The following is a 12,691-nucleotide window of genomic DNA, read 5'->3' on the forward strand; positions in this document are numbered from 1 at the left end:
ATTGAAGACTGGAGTATTCAAAGAATCCGTCACTATTATTTTCACGATCAATCTGTGATTGTGGTAACTCTGTAAGATACACACTGCACTGCAAAACACGAGGTCAGTGAGAGTCACTCCGCGGGAGAAAAGATGAGGCTTTCTGCTCCCATAAAGATTTACAGCTTCAAGAATCCTACAGAGGGTTGCTATCAGTCAGAACCAACTCAAAGGCACAGGACAACAATGGTTCTAGTTGCTTTGCTTAGAAATAGAGTGAATTTGGCATCACTGTATTCATTCATTCATTTTGGTTATTTTATTAGCACACTGCCCTCACCCAGCAGTACTCACTCAATACCTATTAATATGAAAACCCCCACCATCATTCTTTCCCCCATTCCACCAAAAGGGGGAAAAGAAAGGACAGAGAAAGAGGGGTGGAAGGGACAGGAGAAACTTACCAAACCCTCTGGAAAACATAAACACCAAAAACAGTTCTTAGAAAAAGTTATTTTCTCCTGACTCATCCCATACTTAAGTCACCATACTATAAATGAGCATAATTTTTGGTGGTTAAGGAAAATACAGTTTGTTCTGACCCATGTTATCATGACCAGGGAACAAATTGGATAGGCAAGTCTAATGTAATTATTTAGTGAGTTTCTGTTATCATTGGTATTTGGGGGGATCAAAGGTTAGTGAGCAAGGAAAACTTTACAATTCTTATAACAGCATCCACTAATAATGAGAAAACTCAAGTGCCAAAAACAAAATCATGATGACCCGACTCATAGCATGCCAAGGACAAGAAAAAAGCGCGGGGTTTTTGTTGTTGTTGTTGTTTATTATAAGATCATTTACAAATATCTTGCTGTCGTTTTAACAATTTGAACAGATCAATAATGTCTTCTGAAAAGGACAGCTGTGAAGCACGACATCTTTACTTCTTGTTTGAGGATGGCATTTGATTTTCATTCATCTCAGAGCAGCAGCCCCGGAGATGATTTCAATCAACTCCTTTATGACGACAGCTTGGCGGGTGCGGTTAAATGTCAAAGTCAGTTTGTCAATCACCTCAGAAGCATTCTTGCTAGCACTGTCCATAGCGGTCATGCTGGCACCTTGCTCACTGGTGGAGGACTCCTTTAAAGAGTAGTAGACGATGTTTGCCAGATTGTATTCTTGGTAATTTTGCAGCACATCAGCATCCATGTCTTCATAGACACTCATGCTCTCAGCATTTGCAACGGTATTCAAGGAAAACAGGGGCTTTTTTTTTTTTTGTCTAACAGGAAACAGACCTGAATCTATTAAAAGATGATAGATCCTTCATCAAATTCATGCAGAATTTAGTAATTCGAGGGCAATAGCAGATGCATCTCCAAAAGTTGGGGGTTTCCTTCCCACTTCTTTGAATGTCACCAGAAACTGGGCCGAATGGGTCCTATATAGTATGCCCCTGAGCTTATCACCAATTCCAACAAGCATAACTTCTTTTCCAGATGCTGTGATAATGGCCACCTCACTTTTCATCTGTTCAGCAACCAAGGAATGAAAGCACCACAAAGCCCTTGATCTGAGGATAAAACAATAATGAGGTGTTTCTTCTTCCCTTCAGGACCCTTAATAGCAGCTTTCTCATAGAGAACCGGAGATCCCACTCCATACATTTGAGCCAGCTTCAACTTCCGCTCAGCTCGGGCATATTTTGCTGCTGCTACCATTTTCATAGACTTGGTAATTGCCTGGTAGTATCTTTCCAAGCTGACATATTTCTAACTTGGGTCCACTGCAGCTGCAGAACCCAGGCCAAGACCCCAATGAGGCTTGCCCGAAAGAACATGGCGGTGCCGGCCTTGCTGAAGGTCCAAAAGGACAGTTTTGAAAGCAAAAAAACTGCAGGCAGATATCCATTTGACAGCAGCCAGACATTAAGGATACAATCGGGATAAAATTCAAGGGAGTACCAAGATAATACATTTGCATTTGTTTGTGTGTGTGGGGGGGGGGGGGGGTTTCAAAAAATTACCTTTAAGTTTTTTGGTAACTTGTTTTTAATAGCACAGAATCATAAAAGTAAGGTAGCTTTATGTTTTAATGCTTCAAAATCCAGATTGTTGTTAAGTCTGTTCCAACTCATAGCAACTCTGTATAGGGGTTTCCAAGGAGCAACTGGTGGCTTTGAACTGTTAGCAGTCCAGTGCTTATCCGATGACACCACACCAGGATTACAGTCTTGGAAACCCTACAGGGCACGTGTACTCAGTCCTACAAGGTCACCATAAGTCAGAATTGACTCTACGACAATGGGCTGACTGCAGGGGTGAGTGGCAAGGGACATAAAAGATGCCCATCCATGGGCCTGTTTCTTCTATTAAAACATGACTTTGATTAGCTGAGAATTACAATTCTCCATTTAGTCAAGAAAAGGAGGAGGCTAGTTAGTCTGTGCTTTCTCCACATACTGCATATGAAAGCAATTAACTGCCATAAAGTTAAGCATGTGTCTTATCTATTCCATTCCAGCAAATCTCTGAGCACATACGTTGATGGGACAGAAATCAGGCCTCACACACCTGTGCTGCTCTTGTCCAGACACTATTTCCCAGATACCACTACTACAAGATGGCTGCAAGGGAGAGCAGCATCTGTGACAACTTTCAGGACAAGAACTCAAAAACTTGAGCATAAAATGGATCTAGTTACTAAGACTCCTGGTCTGGCTCTGTAGGATAAGCACTGGACTGCTAACCACAAGTTTGGTGGTTGAAGCCCATCAGCTGCTCACTGGAAACCCTAAACAGAGTCGCCATGAGTTGGCACTTAACAACACAACAGGTACTGAGGTTTATGAGTCATCTGGATGCTCGAAGCCCCTCTTGATAATTCTGAAACCACCTCATTAAAGATTGTAGTGGACCCAACCAGGTCCTTCTGTGCATTTCCTACTACACACAGTTAGTACACAGCTCCACACACACACCTCACCAAATGAATTCAACACCACCCAAACTGGTCCACAACTGGATCAAGGAAATAAGTCCACCAGTCACTTGTTGGAATTTAGAATAATGTGAGTTTGCTACAGAAGTTTCCATAGCTTATGCCTGATTTCTGTACTATTCTCATCATGAATAGGTAACAAAAGAGTTTATTTGATGGTCCACAGGCAACTCTTTGACCAGTGCTAACTGGGAGAATGCTCAAACACACTGCCAGACTCTAGACTCAGACTGCCTGGTTTACTGTGAGACTGTGCCCACCTCTGCTGTGTGATACCAGGAAAGTCGGGTAACCTCTCTGTGCTACTGTTTTCTCTGTAAGTGAAAAAAATGAGACCTTCCATATGCAGAGTGCTTCACACTACCTTGCTTGAATAAGCCATCAAGAGATACTTAAAAGAGGCTGATGGAAATGAAATGCAGATAGGTCTCTTGTGATACAATAGTGAATAATTGTTATCAGGACTGATTGCAAGGGCTGGAAATGTAAAGGTAGACGTTTTGGGACAAAGGGAGGGGAGTCATTAACCTTGCAGTCTAGGAGTGAAGGTCCCTGGGACCATCAAGGGAGAAGAGCGGAGAGCGGGACCCTACTCAGAGAAGCTGTGACGCCAGTGACAGAGGCAGAGACGATGACGTGGAGCGATGGAGCAGCTGGGGACTTTAGACCTAGAGAGGGAGAGGGGCTGTGTGCTGATGACTGGGGGGCAGGCTTGTAGAGTATACCCTTTAGTTGTTTGATGATGCATGGAGGAAACTGTAACCATAGCAACGAAACGTACGATAAGATGAATGTAAAACTAATGTTCTCCCATGTAAACTATCATATAATTCACAATAAAACATTAAAAAAAAAAGAGAGAGAGAGAGATTTAAAAGAAGGACTGAACCTAAACCAAACCTTATCCTAGCCTTAGCCTAACCCTGACACTTAACACTAACCCAAGTCCTAGTCATCACCCTAACACTAAACAATGTCCTAGGCCTAGCCTAGATAGAGCCATAATATCAACCCTAACCCTCACTTCTTACTCCTACCCACCCACACCCCAAAAGAAATACATGTTGAGGAGGCAGTATGAACAGGATAATCAATGAAAATATAGTACTGAGTTCTATAATCTCCCTTCAATTCATTAAAAGCAGTAAAGGATAAATTATAACAGAGCCAGGAAAATAAACACAGTGGAATTGTAAAAAAGAATAATGTTCAAATATACTGACATGAAACTATGTCCAACAACAATGAGGATATAAAATTCAAAGTTGAAACACCCTTGTATATAAAGCAACAACACTATGTTGAGCTCCCAACACACTCAAGGACATAAATGTGTATGAATAAATTATCAACAACAAAAAAATCTATTTATAATCTTAGTCACATACATTAAATATACTATCTCACATTTCCACAATGCTGTGGGCTAATGCGCTGGACTGCAAGGTCGCTTTGAACTGCAAGGTCGGCAGTTCAAGCTCACCAACCACTCCTCAGAAACCCTATACAGGGTCACTGTGAGTCGGAACCGACTCCATGGCAACTTAACAACAGCCCCACAAAAATTCAATGTTCAAATTCTCACAGACTATAAAAGCAACTTTATATAAAATATTTCAAGAAAACAAATACAGTAGACTAATAGAAAAGACTGATAAAAAAGATCAGGTAGGTTTGGAGGAGGAACTAGGACTCCTTGAAATACATGTTTACATCCATCTTGTGTTTTGTATTTTGACAGCAAATCCAACACAGCTGAACAGCAATTTAAAAAATGGAAAGACCTAAGAAATAATCCCAACAATGTGGCACCAAGGCGCAAGAAGATGGAAAATGTGAAAGACATCAACTGACACAGGAAGAAAAAACAAAAACACGTCTCACTAAAGACTATAATGATAGTAGTGAAAAGAAGAGGTTGAGCGTATTCTGTGATGGCTGAAAATGGTCCAGAACTAATGAAAGGTGTGATTCTAGAGATACAGGAAACACAAACTCATAGACCAAGAAGGGGTCTGTGTATGCGGTGAGTGGGTGGTCACTATACAGGGTCACTATGGTCAGAACTAATTCAATGACACTCAATAATAACAACTTGCCTAATAAAATCCCATACTCGGGAGTATTGCCTGTGAGTTCTGTATAGGTGTTATAAGAGATTATCGAACACAGTTGAGAAGGAGCGTGCCTGGAGGGGGGATGCATGGTGTCAGAACTGGTAAGGAAGACAGGAGGATGGGGGCATCGTTCACCTCCGCCTCACAGGAATCAGCCTTGGGCTGATGTGGAGCTTGATTCTTCTTCCACTTTGTGAAGTCAGAAGATTAAAACACTGTTGGACGATGATGTGGAGAGATGGAGCAGCTGGGGACTTTAGATCCAGAGAGGGAGAGGGGCTGTGTGCTGATGACCAGGGGGCAGGCTTGCAGGGTATACCCTTTTGGTTGGCTGATGATGCATGGAAGTAATTGTAACCATGGCAATGAAATGACATATGAATGTAAAACTAATGTTCTCCCATGTAAACTTATCACATAATTCACAATAAAACATTTAAAAAACAAAACAAAAAACCACTGTCGGAACCGACTCCACGGCACATCACCACCACCATACCACTGTGCCATTTCAATACAATCTTACCCCTTTTCTATTGCTCTCTAGTAGTGGAACATACTCAAATTTTCCTTCTCCAACAAGTTTCCATCTTACGTAGGTTCTGGCTTTCATGGGTTTTACTCTATGAGGATATGTGATAAAATCACATACTCTGTGTAAGGAAGCCTCACAGAGACACGAACCACACACATGTATACAAATAAGTGTCACAGACTTCCAGAGGCCTACACAGAGGGAGACATGGCCACACCAGTGCTTATGATCTATGACCTACAGCTCCAATAAACTTAAATCCAAGATCTTCAGGCAAAAGCAATCCTGTCCCCAAAGTGTCTATTGTGTCAGAAGATAATGCCACTGTGGGAAGTTACCAATTGCTTTTAGAAGATGGGACTGTTTCAGTTATTGCCCAGAAAAAGCACCAATGCCACACCCTCAACAAGTTCCCCTATCCAAGGAGATAGATCCCTGAGGCTTCCACACCCGGAGAACACGGATATGAAATGGCTTCAGTTCTCTATGCTTCGGAACCATGAGTTAATTATTGCTGCCACAGTGACCAGAAAGGACTTAGTCAAGTACCTCCTACTCCAAGCAGCCAACAGGGGGAGCTCTGTGGTAATGTGATCTCTATGGGAACAGAAAGTGAGGCCAATTACAGAAGAATCTCTAACATCCACACACACACACACACACACACACACACACACACATAAGCTTACATTCCCAAAGGCAGAGACATCTTAAAGGGACATAAATACAATAACAACAAAAACAAAAAAATTTGAGCAAAAAGTAAAACTCAGAGTCAGTCCAATTTACCTGGGAGGCAAAGTTGATTGAACATGAAGATTATTTACTGGCTATCGGGAGTCAGTTCACCATGTGCCCAGCACTTCTCTACCCCAAGGTCCCTGTTATTCTAACAAATCCCCACAACTGTCACAGGGAAGAGGGACTAACCCTTAACCCTACTCCCAGTAGGTATCCCCATCTACACCTCTCTTCAATAAAAAAGTTTCCATTCAGGGCTAAACAAACTGTGGTACGCACACACAATGGAATATTATACTACCTTGAAGAAGAACAAGGAAGCAGCAAGCCACCACATAACATGGATAAACTCTGAGAACATTATGCTGAGTGAAATTACTCAGTCACAAAACGGGAAATACTGCATAGGACCATTATTGTAAAAGCTCAAGAAAAAGTACTAACACTAAAAGGGGTGAGGGATGTAGTTGGTTACTGGGGTGTAGAGGGTGGAGTTAGAGGGGGGAGGGGAAGGGGGGAAGGTAAGCACAAGGTAGGGAATAGACACAGAATAGTGTGGATGTCAACCTGGGCTGAGAGCTGGTTGGCCAGCAGTATGGCAAGACCTGGGGACTTCTGGGCCCAGGGACAGGCACATGGCCACAGAGGACTAGAATGGAGAGTGAAGTGTCCAGCTGATATGAAGTGAGAGGAGATGCACAAGAACACCCACACTTGCAGATAATACCCACTTGACCTGGCTTCAATGGCTGGCTGATCAGAACTCGACTAGAGAAAGAAAGAAGAGGGGAAAAAAAGAGTAATCTGCTACAATTTGATGAATTTGACCTATACTTATGGATGTAGTAGCTCAAAAAAGGTAACAAATCTTTACAGAGAGGATCATTCCCACCACCTCGGAACACAGGGTCGACAGGGATGGACAACTTACACATTGGCTACCCAAAAAAGGGGAGGTGGGGGGAACTACAAAGGCACGAAGTGACTGGCTTAAAAGCTTTCAAGAGGAGGCCTAGTTTCAGAGGGTGCAGGGGAAGGTAGAATCTCTGCTAAGTGGTTTCCAACCTGTCTGGAGAGGGATAAGATGGGGATAAGACTCTTGTGGGTCAATAGTGAATAACTGCTATCAGGACTGACTGTGAGTGTTGCAAATGTAAAGGTAGATATTTTGCAACAAAAGGAGGGGAGTGGTTGATCTTACAGTCCAGGAGCGGAGCAGAGTGTTGTACCCTACGCAGAGAAGCAGTGATACCAGAGATGATGACATGGAAAGATTGAGCAGCTGGGGACCCTAGACTCAGGACGGAGAAGGGCTGTGTGTTGATGGCCAGGGAGCAGGCTTGCAGGGTGTACCCTTTGGTTGTTTGAATGGTTATATATTCCTGAGTGCTTCGGTGTACATAAAAAAAAAGAAACAAAAACAGCGAATGAAAGCAAATGCTGTTGAATGATGATGCATGGAGGGGATTATAATTATTGCAATGAAATGAAATCCAATAGGATGAATGTCAAACTGATGTTCTCCCATGTAAACTATCGCTCAATTCCCAAAAAAAACTTAATTAAAAAAAAAAAAAAAAAGTGCCAACTACCAAGGAAAAAAACCAAAGGAAAACAAAAGAAAAAGTTCCCATTCAGAATAGCAGGCATGTAGAACAGAACATGTGATTTAGCCCAAATGCTGAAACAGCTCCTTCATGGCAAATACTTCATGTGTGACTATGGCAATGAATGACTCAGACATGGCTCCTGAATTAAAGGGGCATAAACCCTCCTAGGAGGTAAAGGACAGCAACATCATTAATCCAGATATTTTGCAATTGGCCATGGCTGAATAACATAACCTAAAGCGTAAAAGGATTCAAATAGGATTAAGTGACCTGTAAGAAAAGGGTGCTGTGGGATAAAGGAGTGGACCACACGATCTGTTTGAATCACAAGGTTGGCAGTTCAAGCTCACCAGCCACTCTTTGGGAACCCTATTGTTGTTGTTGTCAGGTGCCATCGAGTCGGAACCGACTCATAACGACCCCATGCACAGCGCTGCCATACTTGAGTCCATCAATGATGCCACCTGGCTGATCCATCTCGTTAGAGGTCTTCCTCTTTTTCTCTGACCCTCCACCTTACCCAGCATGACATCCTTCTCCACCGACTGTTCCCTCCGGACAATCTGTCCAAAGTATGAGAGACGAAGCTTAGCCATCTTGGCTTCCAAGGAGCACTCTGGCTGCACTTCTTCCAAAACAGATCTATTGGTTCTTTTGGCAGTCCATGGCACTTTCAGTATTCTCCTCCAACACCACAATTCAAAGGCATCAATTCTTCTACAATCTTCCTTACTCACTGTCCAGCTTTCAGAACCCTATACAAGGTTGCTATTAGTTGGTACTGAATCAACAGCACTTACCAATAACATAGCAACAGAGGAAATAACAGGAAGCTACTGAAGACATTGTAGAATAGAAGTCCTGGTGTGGCACAGTAGGATATGTACTGGACTGGTAACTGCAAGGTCAGCAGTTCAAACTCACCAGTCACTCCTTGGAAGCCCTAGTATTGTTGTTAGGTACTGTTGAGTCAACTCAACTCATAGCAACCCCATATAGGGTTTCCAAGGAGTGACTGGTGGATTTGAACCACCGATCTTGCTACTCAAGCCAGCCGTACAGTGTGGTGCATTACCCTGTAGCATGTTGCTGTAAGTCGGAACCGACTCAATGGCACTTAACAACAACTCTTACGGCCGGTCTGGAATTTTGTATACCTGTTGAATAAGTAACTAGCATAATCGTATACAAATACACACACACACACACACACACACACCTGGATGGTACAAACCGTTAACATGTTCAGCTGCTAACAGAGAGCTTAGTGGCTGGAGTCCAACGAGAAGGACCTCTGAGAAAAGGTTTGGCAATCTACTTCTGAAACATCAGCCACTGAAAATCGATAGAGCACAGTTCTATTCAGACACACATGGGGTTGCCATTGAGTTGAGAGCTGACACAACAGTTAAAAAAACCAACAACCACCACACACACATATACTTTTAAACTCTATGGGTTTCATTCCTATAATAAATAATACAGGCAGCCAATGCTGAGGTATTCATTGGGCTTTTCCATACATTCTCTCATTTCACTCACACACTGTGCCTCCATATATACTCTCTCATCTCATACATGGAAAAACAGGGGCTCGGAAAAGCCAAGCAATTTGCCCAAAGGGCTGAAACTAATAAGTAAAAGGACTAATTCCAATCTAAACCTTATGGCCCACCCTCAACATTCCAGCAATGATGTTTTCCACTGAGCCAAAAGGTGTCGCATCATACTCTAGAAGCCCAAACCCACTCATCTCACCAGTAAAATCAACGTTATTTATGCCACAAAGTGCCTCAACATCAGGAAGCAGCTCATCTTAGGGAGGAGACACCCTGTAATTTGCTTTTCCAAACCAAGCGTAACTAAATGTTGAGTGACTGGCAGGTAATTTTTAAGAACTGCAAAAGAACCCCTTTCTGCTATTACAACCCTCACTTCAAGTAGGAGAATACATATTTCCAGACAGTGTACACACCACTGTAGTTAGTGCTCCTGTGTGTGGATAACAACACTCTGGCAACTTCACTTGCCTTCCTATGTTCTTCATCCCAACTCTGTCAGACACTTACTTAAGGTGCATCTGGTAGGAGACAGGAGAGTCCCGCCAGAGGCAGTGGGTAAATGGATTTAGACAGAGAAACCACACACAGGACAAGAAAATTCATTTGCACACATTTCTAAAGAATGTCCCTCCACACATCTCTCAAAAGCCAAAGGAAGCCATAGAAACAGCACATCCCGTGTATCTGCCAGGACCCCCCCCCAATGACTTCAGTGCAGTGGAATGAGCAAGTAGACTAAACAGGACAAGGAATCATCTAGCCAGAAAAATCTCAATCCAAACCTTTCTTGCTCCAATCTCACTTCAACCTTTTCCCCTGATTTCCAGACTCAGCTAATTGCCTACCCTCCAGCTCCAACTGAAGCTCACATTTGTAGTTGGGTGTGTGCCGTCCAAAAGAGGTTGGTGGCTTTGAACACCAACCTTTTGGTTAACACTGTTAACAGTGCAGTACTCATCCTACAGCGCCACATCAGGGCAACCAGAACATATCCAACTCCTGCAGTGCCACACCAGGGAAACTCAAACATAGCCAGCTCCTACAGCACTACATATAACCAGGGCAAAGCAAGTATAACCAACTCCAAACACGTATCTTGATTCCTTTCCATCTTGCCTTGTCGTTGTCGGGTGCCTTTGAGTCTGTTTTGACTCATAGCGACCCTGTAATATGGTTTCCAAGGAGCAGCTGGTGAATTTTAACAGCCAACCTTGCAGTTCAGACCATCCTTGAAGTTCAGTGCTTTATCCTACAGCACCACACCAAGAGTGAGACACATAGATTAAAAATATCTAAGAAATGAAACTTGTTTTCTTTACCCTCACTGCCCTTGTGCCCCATTCCCTCCATCAGTGAGTCCCGTTTCTACTGTGAAACAGACACATCATGTCTTCATACTCTCCTTTATCACCTTTGTTCTAGTTGCCATCAACCTCCCATCAGGCCACGTAACTGGCCTTGACGACTCTTCTACTCTCACTTTCATACCATCTGTGCTCCGTTTTGTATCCAGTATCCTTTCAAAAATGGAAAAACAAAAATTTTTTCCATTTTTTCCAAAAAACTTGACTGTGCTGATTGACTTCCCACACACTCAATCGACACAGTGGTTCCTTCCCGTCACCATTCCTCTAGGCTCTCGCCCCCCACCTACCTCTCCCACGCATGCTCACTACACTCTGGCCATGTCAACATTCTGTTTTCTGACACACAGCAGGCTCATAACTCCTACTGTTCTGAGGCCTGGGCACTAGCTATACGCTCTGCCACATGAATGGTGGCTCCTTACCATGTTTGGTCTCCACAAAGGAGCCGCTCCTAGGATCAGATTTAAAGGCAGCCCTCTTCCCATCAGAGGCCATGAGATTTATCACAGTTTTTTTTAATTTCCATCTTTTGTCTCCCATCTCTCTTCATCATAAAGTGGGCTGTAGGAAGCAGGGTTGTTGTTCAGAGTCAAGAACCACACCTGACATATGGTACAGACTCAAATACTGGTTGAACAAATGGACACAAAGATGCGGGGAAAGCCTCTCTTAATCTCTTAATTCTTTCTCTCCATTCTCTTCTACTATTCCTATTCTTGGAGAAATTCACTGTCTAGTATTTCAGTTCTTTGCAGCCTTCTAAAACCCCATATCTGCTTTCACGGTAGTTGTCAAGACCAAATCATAAGCCCGAACTCCTATACGATCCCACCCTATCAACACTGTTTACAACACAACATTGTGTCAATTTCAACTCATAGCAACCCTATAGCATACAGGAGAACTGCTCCTTAGTTTTTCTGAGACTGTAAATATTTACATGAGCAGACTGACTCATTTTTCTACCGAAGGGTGGCTGATGGGCTTGAACCACCAACTTTATGATTAGCAGTCCAAAAATGATCTCACTGCACCACCAAGGCTCCTACAACAAACACAGCAGACCATAAAAGATTAACCCTCAGCATTAACACATACCCACATCTGGAAGAGACTGTCTTATAGGCAGTGGATTCCCAAACCCATAAACAGACTGAAATACCATCACCTAACGGTACTAGTGCAATGCTGTAAGATAAATACTGAACTGCTATCCACAAGGTTAGTGGTTCAAAGCCGCTCCTCAGAAACCCTATATAGGGTGACTGTGAGTCAATACCGACTTGACGACACTTGGGACACTTGACGACACTTGGGATGACATCAAGAACATCATACATGAAGAGAGTGAAAAGTCATTAAGAAGACAAGAAAGGAGGAAAAGGTCAAAATGGATGTCAGAGGAGACTCTAAAACTTGCTCTCCAGCTTAGAGAAGCTAAAGCAAATGGAAGATTTGAAGAGGTCCAAGTGCTAAACAGAAAATTTCAAAGATCAGCTCGAGAAGATAAAACCAAATAAAATATGCAAAGATTTAGAGTTGGAACACCAAATGGGAAGAACATGGTCAGCATTTCTCAAGCTGGGGGAACTGAGGAAAAAATTCAAGCCTCGACTTTCGTTATTGAAGGATTCTCCAGGCAAATTATTGAGTGATGCAGAGAGCATCAAGAAATACACAGAGTCATTGTACCAAAAGGAAATGGTTAATGTTCAACCATTTCAAGTGGTATCATATGAACAAAAGCCAATGATACTCAGGGAGGAAGTCCAAA

General features: G+C 42.8%; 1 protein-coding gene and 1 pseudogene across 1 annotated transcript in view; both read right to left on the bottom strand.

Annotated features, from left to right (window-relative positions):
* The window catches only part of CCDC6 (coiled-coil domain containing 6), a 146,985-nt gene that overhangs the window by 74,143 nt on the left and 60,151 nt on the right, over positions 1-12,691 (bottom strand). The window lies entirely within an intron of this gene.
* Positions 958-1,825, bottom strand: LOC102819575 (annotated as a pseudogene).

The sequence above is a fragment of the Chrysochloris asiatica genome, unplaced genomic scaffold (genome assembly GCF_000296735.1).
Source record: "Chrysochloris asiatica unplaced genomic scaffold, ChrAsi1.0 scaffold00020, whole genome shotgun sequence".
Taxonomy (NCBI): Eukaryota; Metazoa; Chordata; class Mammalia; order Afrosoricida; family Chrysochloridae; genus Chrysochloris; species Chrysochloris asiatica.